The following is a 21207-nucleotide window of genomic DNA, read 5'->3' on the forward strand; positions in this document are numbered from 1 at the left end:
GATGAACTATCTTTTTCCCCCTCTTCCCCCAACCACATAACTGTACTGAGAATAAAGTTAGGCTTGCTAATACAAAAATCTACAATACGTAAAATAATATCACATAACTCCACCCCCTCTCCCCCCCCAAAAAAAAGTTAACAGAAAAACAAATTAAAACCTATAGATAAAAAATCTGATGTGTACACCACATGACTTCCTTGTACGGAATATTAAATTATACGCATTTTTTCTTGAATTTTATTTAAACTTATTAGATTGAATTAAACCTACTTTGCCGACAGCGCATAAACCACAATAGAATAAATGCATTCTTTAAAATTCACTTTGTTTACCATAGCGACACTCTGGCGCTAGGTTTACTTAACAATATTATATTTCATTCATATTATAACTCAGAATGCACAAAATGTATATCATTTAAAGAATTATCTAATCGTTGCCACATGTTCTATTCAAATACTATAATAAAGCTACAACTATGCATTAAAGAAATTAAGCAAACAAAACAAAAAAGAACCGGTTTTTCACAGACGATTGAGTATTTCTCATTCAATTAATTCAGTTTTCACTTCGCGACAAGGCAAAAATACATAAAAACTCAAAATATCTGTTTTAAAAATTACGAAGTAAATCTTAAACGCTTATTTCCTCGAAAAAATTCCAGAAAGGGTTAAGCATGATTTAAATAATAAATGAAGGCGTTATCATTGTTGTTGCGAAGCTAAGTTTCTCTAGATTGGCAACAAATCCGCTATCCTGCTGTTTCAAATGTAAACAAGAGCAATGGCCGCCATCAAAAACATTATTAGGCTTAGCGGGCACTAAAACAATTTTAAAATTGTTGATAATTCTAAAAATATTCCATACAGATTTACTAAAGGCATAAAAACCTTAACCGGAAGATAAAAACAACATAATTCAATCATTTTTAAAGCAAAAAATGTACAATTTACAAACATATAAGAGTAAAAGAAACTGAGATCACTGAGCCGGGTAACAGAGTGGATATATTTATATACGTTTGGCGCGGCTGATTGAAACCAAAATACGAGGTGCACATCTACATGTTATAGTAGTCTTATATACAAAATTTCAACGTTCTGAGGCTACTCGTTTTTGAGTTATGCGAGATACGTACGTGCGTACGTTCGTACAGACGTCACGAAAAATTCTCTTCAGAATTCATTTTAAAGCAGTTTTTTAGTTTTTTTGGAGGAAAAGAATTTTTTATTCTGTCCTTACGTACAGATATCACGCAAAAACATCGTTAAATTCCTTACGTACACATGTTACGCAAAAAAATCGTTAAATTGCATTCGATAGAGGTCAAAAAAAATATTTTCATTGAAATATGCTACTTGAAACTTTTCACGGTTACAATACTTCCTTTTTACTTCGTACAAGGAAGTAAAGATGTATCTTTGATAAAAAAAAAAGAGAAATAAAACACGAATTTTGAGAATTAAAAAAATGTATTTAAACAAGAAAGAGCGTTGAAATCGCGTTCATTGACGTAGACGTTATCTGTAATGAAACACACTTACCACCTGTCTTAAAACAGCTTTTTTACTGCTTAATTTGATAGATTTCATTTGCTAAATTATTTATTCTAAATTTTTAGTATTAATGTATTAGGTACACTCTGCCCCCCCCCAAAAAAGAAGGGAGGAAACCGTTACAGTTCAATATCTCCCATTCTACTCGACCGAAAGACGAAATTTGATCTGCGTTTTTCATGTCTGGAATGCGCGATTTAGAATATGTGTTAGATTTATATGTAGCATTGTACTGACATAGCTATTGTGAAATAAAATCGTATTTTTTCTAAAATGACAAACCAATATTTTTTTCCATATTTTGATTATACGTCTCACATTGTGTCTAAATATTAAATTTTGTAAAATTTCCTCTGAAATTTAAAATTTATATTGGCGCACTTTTTTACAGTTTGCGCCGAGAATAATTCATTTGGCGAAATTCTTAATTTATGGTAACCTATCTCCCTTTCATTGTGTACGAGCGGAGAAAACGTATTTCGTTCATTCATTCTTGACAAAGTGCGTGAATCACATTTGGTGTTATTATCGCTTATGAAATATATGTCAAATTTCAAAACGCGCCAGTATCACGTATATCTTGTCAATTCACGTATTCAAGCATTAAAAACTCACGTAAATTTCGAATAAAAACTCTAATTCTTGACAGGTACGCCTAGAAATACTTTTACTTTTAAGGTGATTGTATAAATAGCATCGGTTATAATTCAAAAAGTTTCTTTAGATTGGCAATAAATCCACTATTCTGCTGTTTCAAATGTAAATAAGCAATGGCAGCCATGAAAAAATTATTAGGCTTAGCGGCACTTAAACAACTTTAAAATTGTTGATAATTCTAAAAATATTGCATACAGATTTACTAAAGGCATAAAAACCTTAAACGGAAAATAAGAAAAACATAATTCAATCATTTTTAAAGCAAAAAATGTACAATTTACAAACATATAAGAGTAAAGAAACTGAGATCACTGAGCCGGGTAACAGAGTGGATCTTGATAAATTTATCATTTTAGCTAGTAATAGATCCAATCTACCTACTACTACTTCTTGAATGGAAAGCTGCACTAATTAAAGAATTTCAACTTTTACTTTTCAAGTCACCTTATTTCAATTCTTTGCACAGTAAAAAGCAACTAGAAAATCTTATTCAAAAATTGCAAGATAACTTTATCATCACGAAGATTGACAAAGCCAGCAACAATTTTAATGTTATTTGAAAAAAGTTTTACTTCAACCTTCTGCATAATGAATTGAATAACACTTGCACCTACCAAAAAATTACCACCAGCACTAAGATTCTTCTCAATAAATTTAATGCACTGCATAAAAGACTTAAAATACATCCCCGGAAATATAATAACAGGTTTGCCAATCTCTATGCACTAAAAAAATTTCATAAGTCTCCGATCAAATTCAGGTTTATTGCCAATAGTACCAAAAGTTATCTTAAAGAAATAGATTATCTTTTTGCACAAAAACTTTGCCTAATACGGGACCTAATTAATAACTATGATTTTAAAGATCTGCATTGCAACTGGATGATTTTAAGTAACGAACTAGTTCTAAAAACTGTAAATACACTTAAAATAGACCATCTGTCTGTGAATTATTCCTTTTTACAAAAGAATTGACCTTTATCCGTTCACTCAGTAAAGAAGAACATAAATTTTACCAACACATCTATAGTTATATTGATGATGTCATTGCCTTTAACAACTACAACAAAATAGAAGTTGCTAATATCTACTCTACATGCTTAAAACTAAATAATACAAATACTGTGCAACATAATGTAGTCTACCTTGATTTACATATAATTGATTACAATTTAATAAAAGTTTACGACAAAAGAGGAGAATTCAATTTTTCCACACTAAAATTAACCTACTGGAATTCAAATATTTCCAAAAGAGTCATCCTAAACACAATCTATTCACAGCTACTTAGAATAAAAAGAATCTGCAATACAACAAAACACCTTCAAGAAGAAATACTATACTTCGTGACAATTTTGAAAAATAACCTAATTCTTCAAATAATTAAAAATACCTTAAAAAAAGCTGGCATTAGCCTTACCAATTTTTAGATTTTTTGAGTTAGATAATGATATTTTATACTTAAAGCCCAACGGGACCGTATAAAGTGGATGGCTGATTCTGAGAATCTAATGTAAAAATGTACAGATAATTCTTGTCACTACGTTTTCTTTCCTCCAAAAAATTTTGCCACAATACTTTTAATACTATTGTTTAAATAGTTTTAAATTACTTTGATGGCCAATTTTTACTCCTGTTATTAACAAACGGGCCTTTTCGTTTTTCAATGAAGCTTGATCCGCCCTCTAGCTTGAAGAATTACGACTTTTATTAACAAATGACTGTTTTTTCCATTTTACTCTTATTTTTGTGGCCATGTTAAGTAATTTTAGCTGAATTTAGCCATTTTCACTTTTTGAAGCAGTTCTTATTCTTAAAACAACTTGACTGACGCCATTTTGAACTTTTTCCACGTCTTTCCAGGTCTTTCGACCCCCTTTATTATTTGGGTGGGTTTCCGCCAACGGACGGTCTTTTGACATTGGCTGTTTGCCCAGTGACTTTGTTTTCCCCTTCTTACGTCGCACGACGAGTACGAGAGAGTTGAAAAGCACAGAGGGTAATTACAACCCCTTTCAGTTTATGCTCCACGATTGAGAAGACTGCATAGCCACAGGTCTGTTTTTTATGTTTCTTCTACAAAAATTTTTTGCTTGGTCTTAGCAAGACCCTCACTGTTAGATTTCTTTTCAATTTAATTTCAGATTTCTAAAATTTGTAAAGGTTTAATTCTTTAAGCTTGCAGGTCCAGCCCGTACGTTATTGTATATTTTGACTAATAGCAGACCGCTATTTATTATTATTTTATTATTTTTTTATTATTGCTGTACATCGAAGTTGCATTTACATTTTTTACACCTTAATGTGTCATTTTATGCGGACGCTTCGGGAAATTGGAACAGAGAATTGAGACTAAAAAAAAAAATTTAGGACAATTTATGTAATTAATTAAAAAATTTCGTAACGCAAAAGTTTCAATTGTCTGTTTCGGCGAAACGCGTAATGGAGTTAGCTTGGTTCGACGTTTAACCAGAAATTTCCCTTGAAAAGCCAGGTTGGACCTCGAATTGAGCTAATTTACCATTTTCCGCTTTATAATTTTTATATGTTTTTACTTTTTATTTGTTTTTACTTGTTCCATCGATTGGTTTTTTTATATGTTTTAACTTGTTACATCGATTGGTATTTTACTGTATTTTTTGCCTTTAACTTGTATCCAACGATTAGTATTTTCCTGTGTTTTATAATTTACATTTTATTTCACGTGTAGCCTGATATTTCACCCTTCAATGTCATTGCTTTTTTCAAAAAAAGGTGTTGAACTTTTTCTTGGAGCCACAGCTCCTGGTTACTTTTTGGCGAGCTAAATACAATTTCTCTTCTCATTTCCTTAATTTTGCAGCATATTGCGCAAAAATTTTTGACCAAAATTGATCTTTTTAGTATTGTACTTACAACCCAGCTTATAATATTATGTAAATATATTTATATACGTTATACGTTTGGTGCCGCCGATTGCAATCAAAATAAGAGGTGCACATCTACATGTTATAGCAGTCCTTATATACAAAATTTCAACGCTCTGAGGCTAGTCGTTTATGAGTTATGCGTGATACGTACGTACATACGTTCGTGCAGACGCCACGAAAAATTCTCTTCGGAATTCATTTTAAAGAGTCTTTTATTCTGTCCTTACGTACAGAGGTCACGCAAAAACATCGTTAAATTGCATTCGATAGCGGTCAAAATGGATATTTTCGTTGAAATATGCTGCCTGAAACTTTTCGCGATTACAATACTTCCTTTTTACTTCGTAGAAGGAAGTAAAAAACTCTGTGTAAAATGTGTATTACATTAGTGAAAACATCATGCAAAGCAGTTTCAAACTTATTCAAAAATTTATGGTATGTTTGAATAGCATTTTTAACATGGCATAGTCGTTTAAATTATTATTATTAAGAATATTTTTTTCAAACTTCGGCTGACAGATTCGATAGGTGGTAGACGGTTACGAGTATCTTCTCGAATTCGGTAAACCTCAAACCTCAATTTGAGATTTTTAAAAAGTTACTGCTTAAATCGCACATGAGATAAAAGTAAAATGTGCCAATAAAAACAATAAAGTAGGTCGAATATAAAATAATATATTGGATCGTTTTCTAGATTATGTCAAGCCGAAACTGGGTAAAAATTGGAAAGTAATTAAGCAAACAATGTTTGTAATAGCAATTAAATCGCTGTTCAAACAGCAGATATTTTATTAACAATCTCGTGGCCACATTACACTGATGTACCAAAAAATTATTAAGAAGATAATTGGTTAGCTTTATTGAATATTTTTATGATTTATATAAATATACTTTCCGAATATACATCGATTTCTTGCTAAAAATTTTTATTTATTATTTATTGTATTTATTAATTTTCCTCCCTTTTTCTCTGATGAAGATATCTGCTGAGAGGGCTTTAAGTTAATTATTTTGCATCAAATGACTAGTACAGTACCCATCGAAATAATAATTTACAAATTGGACAATAATTACTTTATTGAAAAGTTTATTAAAAAAAGTAAATTATTACTCTTCTCAAACTTAAACAAACTAGGGCTCTGCTGTGCTACAGTGGCGCCATCTGTTTCATACCACATCAGCTATTCTTTTTTTTCCCTTCATAATAAAATTCAGCAAGAGCAAAAGCTTTCCCTGTATTATAATTAACATTTGAAATAACAGAATTAATTGTTTAATAGTATAAAGTATTTTTATCGCCACCTGCCCTCCTGCTGAAAAAAAGGAAAACAAAAAGTATTTAAATATCCGAGGAATGGATATTGCTACCTTTTTTTTTATTCATTTATGGGATAGGGAAGATCTGCTTTTTATTTACTCATAAGGACAGCGAAGATGGCGATAAATTATGCGCAAAATTATAAACTCTGGCAGCGGTGGGATTCGAACCCACGCCCCCGAAGAGACTGGTGCCTTAAACCAGCGCCTTAGACCGCTCGGCCACGCTACCCTTGTTAAAAGGTTTAATAAATTTAATGTCGTTTAAAATTCAGTTAGACAAAAATATTGTACATGCTTGATTATATTTGATTACTCTGAGATTAATTACAGCTTGAAGCGAAAATGTTCGGCATGGATACCATGCAGACACGGCTTATAAAAAGCCATTTGTAATCCAACCCAATTTAAATATGATAGTATTTTTATACTACATTGCAACTTAAATTACTATTATTATAAATATCTATTAATATTACTACACTGTATTACATATTAATAATATTTTACTACATATGTTCTAACATACAATGCTCATAACATAATAAACCTCAAAATTATTCGAAGTATCTGATCATCCTGATTGATGATGATGATTCGATATTACAAAGTGATGTTAAATTTAAATCAGTTAACCAACTCAAATGAATTATTCAAATAATTTTTCGTACTTAGTTACTTGTTGAAAATTTCAATTAGGTGCAGAATGTGATAGGAAATTTTCTAAATTCCTCTGATGCATTGGTGCTTTAATAAAACTGCCTACACCTTTCTCTATATCATTAATATATACTGGTCAGTTAATGTTTTGTATTCAAGAGGTCTTTTTAGAATTCTTTATACTTTTCAGAACGCTCTCTGTTCTTTAGTTCTTGGTTGCTTTCAGAGCCGGATTTAGACTTAATAAGGCCCTAAGCTATTTGAGATACGGACCCGATATTATCTGATATTATATGTCAGTGCCAAATATGATTTTTGGGGGCCCCCAAGAAAGTGGGGGTCCTAAGCTTTAGCTTGCGTAGCTTATTCTTAAATCCCACACTGGTTGCTTCTCTGTCTTATTTCATTTTTGTTGGCGCCTAATCGTCTGCTAAGCGAAAACTTTCTCCTTTAAGAGTCGTTGCCTAGCAACAAATTCTTTAACGCTCATGCGCCAATATAGTTTTTATTATTATTATTATTATTTATTTATTTTTCTTCTTGATACTAATGTTTTAATAGATTGATGTCCGTTTCGCTTTTGAATAGCTGCTAATTGAGCGGTTAAATTATGAAGAAATTAAAGATTAATTTCAAAAGAAGTTTAGTTTCGTTATTTCGTAGTTACAGTCTACAATTCTGTTTTCCCTTTTTTCGGTAAATAGTTTTATTTCTCTTAGAATTTCATCTTCGTGTTTCTTACCGAAGTTTCAATATTCTAGCCAGTTTCAATCAATTTCTTATCAGTTTCCTTTTATTTACCTAATAAAACGTCAATACGATTTTTTTTTTTTTTTTTTTTCTTTCAGTTCTAATCGAAAACAGCAGTCATCGAAAATTCGGCTTATGAGTATAAAATTTTCCTAAATATAAGTATAGGAACTAGGGGAACGTATAAAAAGTTATATTTCGTAACTTTTGCAAAACTGATATTATAAAATTTTTTAAATGTTGCCTTGCCGAAAGTTCATCACCATATGTTAAGCCTCTGAAGCCTTAATATCTTCCATTAAATAGCAAATTAAATATTACAAAAAAATTTATTTTTAGAATGAAAAACTGTGTTGGAGTAAGACGAATTCCTTCAAAAACTTATTTTTAAAAAGACTCATTCAGCGGAGTTACTGATGTGATTGCAGAATCTTTTCCTGTTCCATTATCTTGCAACTTTGGAAGACATCTCTCACTTCAGAGCGAAATACTAATTTGGTTCCGTTAATAACCTCGGCAACAACTATGTATTTATTTAATTTTTTTTTTTTTTTTTTTTGAAATAAATTCTGATATTAGGTTTTAAGTTCTCTCTAAAACTTACCTCATTAAAAAAATAAAATTGGGAATCATTGCAAGGATTAAAAAAAAAAAAAAAAAAAAAGTTATTAATATTTATTGTCTTTTGCCCATGAAGTCCTATAGCAGTGCTTGAAACTGTAGCGTCGTTGACATCTCTTCACCATGTCCGCGTGGCCTAACGGATAAGGCGTCTGACTTCGAATCAGAAGATTGCAGGTTCGAATCCTGTCGCGGACGAAGTTCCTATTTTGCTTTGTTAAGGAATTTTAGCCATTGACATGATTCCAGGAGTACTCAGAACAATAAATAAATATACGTATCTTTAATTAAAAATACTCTTGTTTATGAAACGTTTTATTCTAGTATCGGGAAAATAGTAATTAAACTGTAAGAGGGAACTTAACTTTTGCAGTAGTGTTTCAAGTTATGCCATAACAGGCAGTTGTGGAGCATCTAATAATCACTCGAAATATGGTATGAAATGCAAAGGTAGTAAATGCTAAAACTATATGAGATTATGAAAGGAAATATTAAAAAATACTGCTTCAACGAATGTTTTTAATGCCTTGCCTTCATTTATTGTAAATGAAATATTAATTAGCATTTTTTAAAATAAAGACAAAGTGCAGGTATAATTTGCTCTTTTTTTGGAGCTCCAAAAGTAAAAGAAGTCAATAAATGAATAAGTAAAAAATAATATAAAATAAAAAAAAATAATAATAATAATCTGTAAGCTTTCAGATTTTACATTACGCCGAAAGGGGCGTTTTTTTAACGTTTTGTGTGTTCCTTTATTTATTAAATATCACGTTCTTCACACTTAAACTATAAAATGCAGTTCAACAGCAATATCGCAAAATAATTTTTAAATGAGCATATCATCTTTACAATTTCCGACACACAGTCTAGCGCTGGAGATAATTTTTTGTTTTATTTTTCCCTACAGTGTTGCCATTCCTCGCTTGGAAATCGTTGAGTTTCTTAATCAAAAGTTTTTTAATGTCTGACAAAATATGAAACAGATAATAAAGCAAATTCCTAATACCAAATTTGGGCTTTCAGATGCCCATATTCGCAGTAGGATTACGTCATTCAAAATTGGATGGCTCTAGGTACCGTTGTTTTATCCCCAATGCGAGAAACATACACACATTTATGCAGATTCTTCATTATTTAATTTCTTCAAATAATATTTCAAACAGGGCGATAATATTTGGCGGCAACAGTTTGAAAAGTGAAACGGACATTCAGAGTGATTCGACGCAAAACCGCAAAACGAAAACAACAATCCCTCAGGACCAAAGTCCCTTTGGACTAAAAATATTTTTATAATTACATTTTCGATTTGCCGTTTCCCCATCCTGCCCCGAATAATCCGTATTTTCTTACTAGTGTGGTAACGCTTCATCGTAAGAGTTTAAAATGTACCCTTTTAAAATGCTTAAATGTTTACGATATGCCCTTTTAAAAAAGACTCAAGCAAAGCAAGTGCATTGTCATAATTAATGAATAATGTATTCCATCTAGCCTTACCTACAAAGAGATTCAAATTTACTAGTCTTTCCTTATCCGCTCTGGTTTGTTTGTGGACAAAGAAGTACAGTAAGACCCCGCTTATGCGAAACAGCGCTAAACGAGGCTATCTTTACATGTAAATATTGGGGTTAGGGGAAGATGGCTAGGAAATTGGTTAGGTATTAAATTTAAAAAGTATGTTTTTTTTAATAAAAATAAAACCAAACATTTATTTCTTAAAGCCCAAATTCATACCACATTATTTTTTCTTGCAAAAACAAAAACAAAATATAAATAACAAAACGAATATTCTTAAAAAAAATAATAAATAAATAAAATTCTAATTCAGTCATATTTAATTAGCCTTCCGCGTTTTCAGTGTTCTGCCTTTTTGTGACAAAAGCATCTAATGTCGTTTGCCTTTTTCTTTTGCGTTGTTCTCTTAAAAGTTCTTCATAAACGGATAGAGCATCTCTAACACCGCGCCTTACTTTTGAGCTCCTGTCAAAATTCGGATCATTTTCAATGAATTGATCCATTATTTCAGTTATGGTAGACAAACTCCTTTTTACTAACGCCATCGAAAGTTCTTTTTGCTCTTCTTCTGAATCACTGCTGTCAACATTTTTGTTTTCTTCTTGTTCAGTTAATTCCTTGAGCTCATCATTAGAAAGACTAGCCGCTGCTTCTTGAATTATTTCTTCGACATCTTCCACATTTACCCCTTCAAAATATGTTTGTACAATACCGCACCGAACAAGAAATACAAGTACACTCTTTCGGATATGTATTTGAAACCTATCGCTGCATAATATTTCGGGGAATCCCCGTATGCTGCGAGCGATTTCGTGGAATCCCCGGGTTGAAATAAAAGAGCGCTAAACAGAAACAGCGTTAAGCGGGGTCTTACTGTACCCCCAAACACTCTGAACCGTACTTTAAAACACTTTTTTTTTTTTTTTTTTTTAATTTAGTTATAAGCAATGGATCTTTGACCACTATTTCTATTTGATACATTTCAAGCATATTTTCCTTATTTCCCTGTTCAGATACACACCAAATATCCTTCCCAAAGGGCTCAAAACTTCCCACGACATCATTCAATAAATAGAGCGTAACCCCCTGAAGGGGGGTGGGGGTGATTCGGACATCCAGGTCGCTGTCTAACTACGAAGTGTCGCTTTACACGCTTGTCAACAATCGGTAGGTTGCCGCCGGCTCAAAGCCAGCCGCCCCAGAACGAAACAGTCTTTTGAATGACACTCCAAGCTCGTTTGTGGGTTGAAATTCTATGGATATGTATTTCTTTTATATAAGCAAACCTCACAATAAAAGCGGTGAGCTTTGGGATTCATATTTCTCGCAGTTATTATTTGAGGTTTTTAAAAGACTTACAAATGGTTGCAATACAATGGTTTCTTATCAACCTGCTTAAGAGATCCCAACTTACCTAAGTGGCTGCCTTTGTAAATTTTCAATAACAAATACTTAAGAACGGTAAGAAAAGATGTTATTGAGGTGGTCTTCTGTATATTTGCTGTTACAGAATAGCATAGACACTTACATTTTTGTTGAGGATAAATGCCAGGTATGAGCAACGATGAAAACAGGATTTTAGCATTTGATCCTCAAGCCTGTCCTGTTCATTCAAAGTTAAGAAAGCTGATTCTGGTGATACTTTATTATATTCTTAGGTTCAACTCCACAAACAAAGACTTACAGTTTCAGATCGCATGTGAAAGTTTAATTGATGTAAGTTTACAGGAATCTAATTCTGTAAACTTACACCTGCATCTAATTTATGTAAATTTACAGAAAAAAACCTGCGATTTTTGCGAGAGACATGCCTGTGGTTTCTTTTTACTTCCTTGTGCGAAGTAAAAAGGAATTACTGTAATCGCGAAAATTTTCGGGTATCATATTTCAACAAAAATATCCATTTTGACCGCTATCGAATGCAATTTAACGATGTTTTTGTGTGTCATCTGTACGTAAGGACAGAATAAACGACTCCTTTTTTCCCAAACGGATTAAACTGATTTAAAATGGAATCAGAAGAGATTTTTTTCGTGGCATCTGTACGTACGTACGCATGTATTTCGCATAACTCAAAAACAAGTAGCCTCTGATCGTTGAAATTTTGTATATAGAACTGCTATAGCATGTAGTTGTGCACCTCCCGTTTTACTGGCAAACATCCGTACAAGAAGTGTTTGTATATATATATACAATTTTTAATAATAATTTATTCACTAAAGAAATATTGATTATATTATCTCCTAAGATTAATTTTAGTAGAATTATCTAAAAAGAGTGAATCCATAGTTAGTAAGTTTAATTCCGAAAATTGGTTTAAAGTAACTTGAATGTAAATTGTTAAAAATGTTTAATGGGAACTTGAATTAAATTATGAATAACAAAATTTCAACTGTAAAAAGAAATTAAATTAAAAGCAAGTAATTAAATTAAAAGCAAGTAATCATTGCTATTGATCGGAAATTAGTTGATTTTTCAAGGGGAACAAACCAACTCTCGCTCACTGAACAATAATTAAGAAATAAATACGAAGGTGTTTCGTCCTTTACTCAAGTAATAAGGCGATGCCAAACTGGCAATTTAAGTTAGGCCAAATATTTCCGTGAATTGAAGAGATCAAGAACCAATGCAGAGCACCAAAAAACTTATTCTGATTAAGCATTTTCGCTAATTCAATTTTGAGTAAAAAGCAATTTATGCAGTAAAATTGATAGATTACTTGAGTAATTGTCCCCCGACACCTTCGTGTTTATGCATTTTAATTCAAAACTATTTGTAAAAAATTAAACATTGGAAATCGGCATTATGAAATAGAACTCACAGTAATTGAAATAAACATTAGAAAATTACGAAATATAAGAAATATAAAAAATATAATGTAATCTTTGCAAAAACAATTCAAAAAATAAAAATTGAAATTTTAAAATATATATAATAAGAAAAGGGAATGTACATGAAGATATAAAAGGCGAGAAAAAGCATTAACTAACTTACGTTCTCTCTAGCAGGAAGTGGGCAAAGTGTTGTTCTCTTCGTGTCTTACTCAGAAGGGTTGTGTGTCCGAAATTCTTTATCGGCAGCGTCGGCTTTGAATTATTTCAGGCGGCGAAATTTGGGTGAAGTAATTTATGGAAGAGGGAGTGACTAGGAATGCTTGAGGGCCGTATGTTGTGGAGTTCTTATGCGAGTGAAACCGTCTGTTAAAATTTGAATATACTAGTGAATGGAGATTAATTAATTTCTGGCTAATTGTCGTGTCGTAACGAGGAAGAAATTAAGAAAAGGAAAAAAGGAATTTTCACTGTCAAAGAGCTATTTGACAGACTATAGATTATGAAATAGGCCCAATTTTACTTCCTTGTACGAAGTAAAAAGGAAGTTTTGTAATCGCGAAAAGTTTCAGGCAGCATATTTCAACGAAAATATCCATCTTGACCGCTATCGAATGCAATTTAACGATGTTTTTGCGTGATATCTGTACATAAGGACAGAATAAAATACTCTTTTCCTCCAAAAAAAATGATAAAACTGCTTTAAAATGAATTCTGAACAGAATTTTCCGTGGCGTCTGTACGAACGTATGTACGTACGTACGTATCTCGCATAACTCAAAAACGAGTACCCTCAGGACGTTGAAATTTTGTATATAAGTCTGCTATAACATGTAGTAACAAAAGAGAACTGCTAATTACAAAAATCATGTTATTGTTTCTTCGTTTGCTGTTCTAATCCTTCTGAGCTTGAATCTGTTCTATATAATATGTTAAAATACGATATATATGGTGTGTAGGTGTGTGTGTAGGTGTATTTAATTATGGCAAAGCACACGAGGGCTATCTGCATAAGGGGGAGGGATGCCTTCGTGGAGGACTTTCTAAGAGAAACTGGCTCGTATACACGTTACATATGGGGAAAACCACGAAAACGCCCATGCAGCCAGCCCGTTCGCGGGATTCGAACCTCGGACCGAACTACCAGTGTTCAGTGTCTTTACCGCTCGGCCGCTTAAAATACGATATATATAACATAATATGTTAAAATATGAATTTCCTCAGCCTCACATCAGCTTTGATGGAGATCACTCAGGGGAAAGGATCAAAGAATCTTCTAACCCTCTTTTCTTTGCCATCAACCTCCAGAAATATCTTTCAGATAGACGATATACTCGTATTAAAGACCCTCATATAATAAAAGCATTGTGCGTTTAAAAAGTGAAATTGATACGGTGAAAATCTGGAGCCCTGCTGAGATTTTATTTTTTCTAAGTTATTAGGCTACTTTAAAAAATTTACGTATTAAACTGGATTTTTCTGAACAGTGAACAGCAGTTTTTACCATATTCTGCTGTGCAAGGGGTAAATTTCTGTTTGAGGAAGAATTTTGGAGCTACCATCTTGACGATGCGACCTTCCGCTTTGATTTTATTATCTAACCAATATGATATACCACTATATACGTAAGTACCGTTAAAATAACTGATTTTTTTATCTTAATGCGCCCATGGTTGCTTGCAAATAGTTTTATGTAAACGGCACTTGGAATAAATTGCATATATCCGGTTCGCGTATTAATATTAAATAAAACAATATATGTTTTCTGCTAAATTTAGCTAATTATATACATTAGTTATTATTCTTAGAAAAATGTTTAACTTATTTTAACTTTCATCAAAATATATTTTCGGTTCAAGTTGTACATTTGATGTGATTTTGTGAAATACAATCCAAATTATTTTAATGCCTTTGGAAATTGGGTTTATTTATTTTGGATTTCACATCTTTAAATTTCTATCATCTTTTACAGTTTCATATTGAAATATAAAATCACTTGTATTAGCTTGCAATTTTAAAAACTGAAAAAGACATAAAGATAAATAATGCATATTTTATTTTCAGGTTTTTTTTTAAATTATTTTCTCTAAAGATCATATTCCATTAAAAAAATACTGATATTTACAAAATCTTGAGGTGCTATTATTTTCAGAAAAGTTAAAGTTTAAATTTATTACACCGAACAGTGTGAAGATGGACAAATATTTGAAAATACATCAATTTTGTATCTATAATTTTCCCTCAGTTTTCATCTTTCCTGCAAACTTCAGTGATTTCAGGCTACATCAGGAGGAGCGGCCTTACGGCGACGACGTGTGGAACTCCTTCCTGATTTCCTGCGCCCAGAAGATCTTCTTCGACGAGATCTTCCCTTTTTAGGCGATGAACTCCTCCTCCTTCGCCTGCGACTTTTCGGAGCTCCTGCCGATTTTCCTCGCCTCCTTCTGCTGGAACTTCTACGACGTCTTCCTCTCTCCATAACTTTGTAATGTCCGTCCAGCTTTGATAAGATGCCACGATCTACAGCACTCTTCACGAATAATTTGATTTCAGCCTCATTGGATTTAACATCCATTTTTTGATTGTTACGCAAGTACGTCTTGACATCCCGAAGTGTGGCACCTTTTCTGCCTTGAAGTTTGCGAATGGCATTCAGAAGCAGACGTCTAAGTACTGTTTGAGGTTGGGCATTGTTCTTCGCAACCATTCCTGAAAATCCTTTGGCTTTTTTAAGGGAGTGAACTTCGTTTTTCCTCGTATTCGTGATTTAAATAAGGAAGTAGGGTATATTTTAAAATATTGAAGGCATTAATGAAAACGTTGATGTACTGAGAGAAAATTCGGGTAACAGTTTGAAACCGGCGATTAAAATGGTGAAAAAATTTTCAAACGAATGCAAGAGCGATCTCGAGGACGAAATACGTGCATGATTTGATGAGGTTTAACCATGAATACTTGTTAGATAATATTTAACACACGAGTTTTTGATTTATCAAAAAAGAAAATATTTTAAACCACGAGAAGTATTTAATTAAAAAATTATTTTTAAATTATTATTATATTTAAAATTAAAAATTTTGTGTTTGCAGAAGCTTTATAATTAACAAACTATGCAGTGTGGTAAAACACATTTTAAAGTGACTTGTTTGAAAAATCTGGGTGATCTTTACTTAATATGTTTCACAAACAATCACTTAACACATGGACTGTATTCCTTCACTTTTATTTCATTACACTAATTATAAATAAGATGTCAGCGATGCGAAATAATTGATACAAAATAAGCGATATTCTACATGGCTATCACAAACACAATTCTAACAATCAATCAATCTTGTTGCCACACATAAAGTTCAAAACTAAAGGAAGAAAAACAAAAGAAATTTACGCTATTTGCAACAATAAAATGAAGCAAACGATACTCACATAAATACTGGGAATTCTGAGTAGTGTTTGAAGTATTCAAGTACTTTATTAAAGCGGTCATCGGAATGTTTTGGCGTTATATAAAATTTGCCTGTTTTATGTTAGACTATAAAGTTTCCCAGTTTGGGCGACTAAGTGAAGGGCCACTTTAGTAAGGAAGTAAAATTATTTTTAATGATAATATTGTTGCGTGCGCACGGGTTCGTTATGAAATAAATGCACAAGTCCGATGAAAAATTAACAAAAATTTATTATTATCACAACAAAAATGCTTAAATTTTCTCAAATTATCATGCAGTATTACAATATCTCACAGTAGTTATCTTTTAACTACTCAAATGTCCAATAGAACGTAATTCAAAACAGCTAAAGAACGCTAATCTGCGAATTCGCTACAATCAACAAGAGCAGTTTTCTAAACAACAACAAATTAAGCAACTACTACGAACTTATGACTTATGACTTACTTTTTTCTGGTCATTAACTACTAAAGAGTTTTCGTCAGTAGATCGCATTAAAGTGCACTAGGCAAAGATATTTAACTACTACGAACTGAGAGGTTTTCCTCTTTTTAAAAGATTTTAAAATCACGCGCTAGAATTTTCTAGTACTTTCTCGAAATCAAAAAGAGATATTTATTTATTTAACGCACGCGCTCTTGTATTTTTAATTTTTCCGGCTTAGCTTTCTTTTAATATTCGTCACGCGCTGCACTGCGCGAGAAATAAAACCATTTAATTTATAATTGAACTAACATTAACTTTTTAAATACCAAATTCGTAACAATATTGCCATTTTTTCAACTTTACTTCTATACTTTTTGAAAATTTAAAGAAACAAACTTAAAACTTCATGTAATTTGAATGCTTTTACGGCTAAGGACATGGAACTCGCACATGATCTTTATTTTATCATGTTTGACATATATTCAAGACACAAAATTCTTATTTCTGCGAAAAAATAAATTTGACTAGAAGAAATATGATATAAAATTGGGCAAGGGAAAAACATATTACAAAATTTTAGTCAAATATAAAACTATCAAACAGCCTTTTTAATTAATAAAGAAACTAAAATTTTTAACTGAATAATTGTTTCTATAGTTAAGCTTAGAAACTTCAAAATGTACGTATTCACTAGATAGTTAGATTTTACTTTTTAAAAAATTTTCTAGGAATCCCTTGAGTTGACCACAAATATTGTCGCTCTTCTTTTCTGAATATTTATTGATTGTGAACTAACTAAAAGGACTTACCAGAGGCCGAGCTTAAAAATTGCTTAACTCTAATAGTTCCATCTGGGTCCAAATCCACGCAAACGAGCTGCCTGCATGCGGGTTTTCGTGCTTTTTCCCATGTATAACATAAATGCGAGCCATTTTGTCGTAAAGAAGTTTCGCGAAGATATCCTTCCTCGTATCCAGCCTTCGAATGTTTTGCTATAATCTAAATAATACTAAACTTAACTATAAAGATATATGAGTAGTACAAAATATATTTCGTTAAATTGATTTTAAGAACTCATTAATATATAAAACAAAATGTAAAATGTTTTAGTTTTAGTTAAAAATGTTTTAAATAATATTATCTAAGACAAAATGGGTTACAGAAACCTCGCTGTATCAACATGGTTCCATGGTGATAACATTTTCACACATATTCAGCTATTCAGCATAATGTCACAACTAGTCTATGACAGACATCAAAAGATACATTCTTTTAATGGTTTCTGGAATATCAGAAGTTCGGAAAGAGGCATGTGTTGTTATTGCGAAGTGGAGTAGGTAGTATTTCATTATTTTTCAAATGAAGCAGCCCTATAAGCATTTCCGGCGAGCTTTCTGAAGATGGGAATATATTGAAAAATATGATATTAGTTAAATCAACTTTAGCAAATAGTTTAAATTTTGAATTTTTTTTTTTTTTTTTTTTTTTTTTTTTTTTTTTTTCTTAAAGACATTTGGGGCATTTTTATTCTGATAAGCAGACATTATTTGAAAAACGCAGTTTCTAGAAAGTGAATGAGTTCTAATGTAAACAAACTGAAGCAGTGGAAAACTGGGTGCTACTTTGGTAGACGGTTGCCGGATTTTGGCGATTTTTCTTTTGGCGAGTAATGCGACTTATGGTAAACCCATTGATGGATAAGTTATTTATAGTAACCGATACTTTGTTGTCATTTTTTAGATATATTTATGGACATGAGTGTATTTGTTCCAGTTGAAGCACCTTCGTGTACTTGCTAAGTTTGGATTAGCAGCAGTTTCTAACTCCTCGTAACTAACTAATCGTGTCAAAACTCCACTTCCAGTTCTGCTGCTGTGTATTGTTTAATCGTTCGTTAGACGGTGAGATTGCAGCGGCCTCCTAAGGGCAAGTCCTTCAAGTTGGATGCTGTAAGAGAACATTACGCTAACGCCAATAGTTCGACCCGAGGCGATGTCCAGCAAAGCGGTTAGTGGGTTTGTCAGTGTGGAAAAGACCCATGGGGCACCAAAACATCCATGGATCCTCACTGAAGACGAGAGGTGTAAGTGCTGACACCTTATGTTTCAATAGGTAAAAAGAAAATCAACAATACAACTTTAGCGATCTGACAGATGCTCTACAATTTATTACATACCTATACCAAAAATCGATATCTCAGAGTCATGTTTCTTTTTTTCAAGCTTTTCAATAATTTCAAAACAAGGATTTAAGTTTAGTGTATTGTCTTGAAAAGCTTTGAACACAGACTTGAAAGCATTCAGCATATTCCAAGATTTTTTTTTTTCAATTATTGCAGCTTTTAAGTAACAAACTTTCTGTAGTTCTATTAACAAAATATTATTCCCAATAATAGTATCGAATCGTAATTTAAAATTATTCCATTCTGAATATTTACTCGAAAACTTAGGTATTAGTAATTTTTTTTCTCGGTACATACTCGGTATCCATGTACACATCGACCTATTTTCACTTAAATCGCCCAAACTGAGAATCTTTTATAGTCTAATATAAAACGGGCAAATTTCATATATCGCCAAAAAAATTCCGATGGCCGCTTTAACAAAGTACTTGAATACTTTCGAACATTACTCAGAATTCCCAGCCTTTTCCAGTCACTTTCAAATATGATTTATGACAGTTTATAAATAATTCCTGATTATTTATAAACTATTATTAAATACTTCTTCTTTAATTAAATACTTCTCGAGGTTTAAAATATTTTCATATTTGATAAATCAAAATCTCGCGTGTTAAATATTATCTAACAAGTATTCAGTGTTAAAACTCAAACCATGTACGTATTTCGTCCTCGAGATCGCTCTCGCATTCGTTTGAAAATTTTCTCACAATTTTAATCTCCGATTTCAATTTGTTGCCCGAATTTTCTCTCAGTACATCAATGTTTTAATTAATGCCTTCAATAATTTAAAATAAACCTTACTTCCTTGTTTAAATGATGAATACGAGTAAAAACGAACTTCACTCTCTTAACGAAGCCAAAGGAGTTTCAGGAATGGGGGCGAAGAAGAATGCTCAACCTCAAACAGGACTTAGACGTTTGCTTCTGAATGCCATTCGCAAACTGCAAGGTAAAAAAGGTGCCACACTTCGGGATGTCAAGACGTACTTAAATAACAATAAAAAAATGGATGTTAAATCCAATGACGCTGAAATTAAATTATTCCTGAAGAGTGCCGTAGATCGTGGCATCTTATCAAAGCTGGATGGACAGTACAAAGTTATGGAGAGAGGAAGACGCCGTAGAAGTTCCAGCAGAAGAAGGCGAGGCAAATCGGCAGGGGCTCCGAGAAGTCGCAGGCGAAGGAGGAGAAGTGCATCTCCTAAAAAGGGAAGATCTCGTCGAAGAAGATCTTCTGGGCGCAGGAAATCAGGAAGGAGTTCCACACGTCGTCGCCGTAAGACCGCTCCTGATACTGAAGCCTGAAATTACTGCAGTTTGCAGGAAAGATGAAAATTGAGGGAAAATTCCCGTTACAAAATTGATGTATTTTCAAATTTATAGCACCTCAAGATTTTCAAAATAATAGCACCTCAAGATTTTTGTAAATATCATAATTTTTAAAATGGAATATGATCTTTAGAGAAATTAATTTTGAAATCTGAAAATAAAATATGCATTATATGTCTTTATGTTTTCGTCAGTTATTAAAATTCCATACTAATATAAATGATTTCATATATCATTAGGAAACTCTAAAGATCAAAGAAATTTGAAGACATTTATAACTATGAAATCCAAAATAAATAAATCTAAATTCTAAAGACGTTAAAATAATTTGGATTGTATTTCGCAAAATCTCATCAAAGGTTTAATTTGGACCGAAAATACATTTTGATAAAAGTTAAAATAATTTAAATGTTTTTTTCTAAGAATAATACGTAACGTGTCTTGTTAGCTAAATTTAGCAGAAAACATATATTGTATTATTTACTAATAATACGCAGAGGAAATTTGTAATTTTTCCGAATGCCGTCTACATAAAAATAATTGCAAGCAAGCATGGTCGTGTTAAAGTAGAAAATCAGTGGTACTATTCGGTTTTGTGGGCCGTTAAAAATCGCCAAACTATTTTTGATGCTAGTGCTGCCAAAACTAATTGCGGGAAACCTAATGCAAGAAAGGAAGTATAATAGTTTAATTTAGATGAAAGTTTAATTTCATATAATACTTTTTTATTATTATAATTTATATAAAAAAGGCTAAACATGACTGAATGGGAGCATAAGAGTTAATAACTATTTCAGATCATTATTATAATTTATATAAGAATTGGTAAACATAACTGAATGGATGCCTGCATCGCTATTTCGCTACCGATTTATCGCTAAAGCATAATTTCATCTCGTTGGTTGTTCAAACATAATTTTCTAAAATGAATGAAGCTTTTTATTTGAAAAAATTGTCGGTAAAGTGCAGAATCGCCCTCTTACTATTTGTATACCGCTTTTTACAAGGA

General features: G+C 32.1%; 1 long non-coding RNA gene and 1 other non-coding gene across 2 annotated transcripts in view; one reads left to right on the top strand and one right to left on the bottom strand.

Moving 5' to 3' along the window:
• Positions 1 to 21207, top strand: part of LOC146993537 (uncharacterized) — a 224436-nt gene that overhangs the window by 8808 nt on the left and 194421 nt on the right. The window lies entirely within an intron of this gene.
• Positions 6592 to 6673, bottom strand: TRNAL-AAG (transfer RNA leucine (anticodon AAG)). The gene has a single exon. It is a non-coding gene; the product is annotated as a tRNA-Leu (tRNA).

This window comes from Stegodyphus dumicola, chromosome 12, assembly GCF_044657685.1.
Source record: "Stegodyphus dumicola isolate Sdum_Otavi_A_Nest chromosome 12, ASM4465768v1".
In the NCBI taxonomy this organism is placed as follows: domain Eukaryota; kingdom Metazoa; phylum Arthropoda; class Arachnida; order Araneae; family Eresidae; genus Stegodyphus; species Stegodyphus dumicola.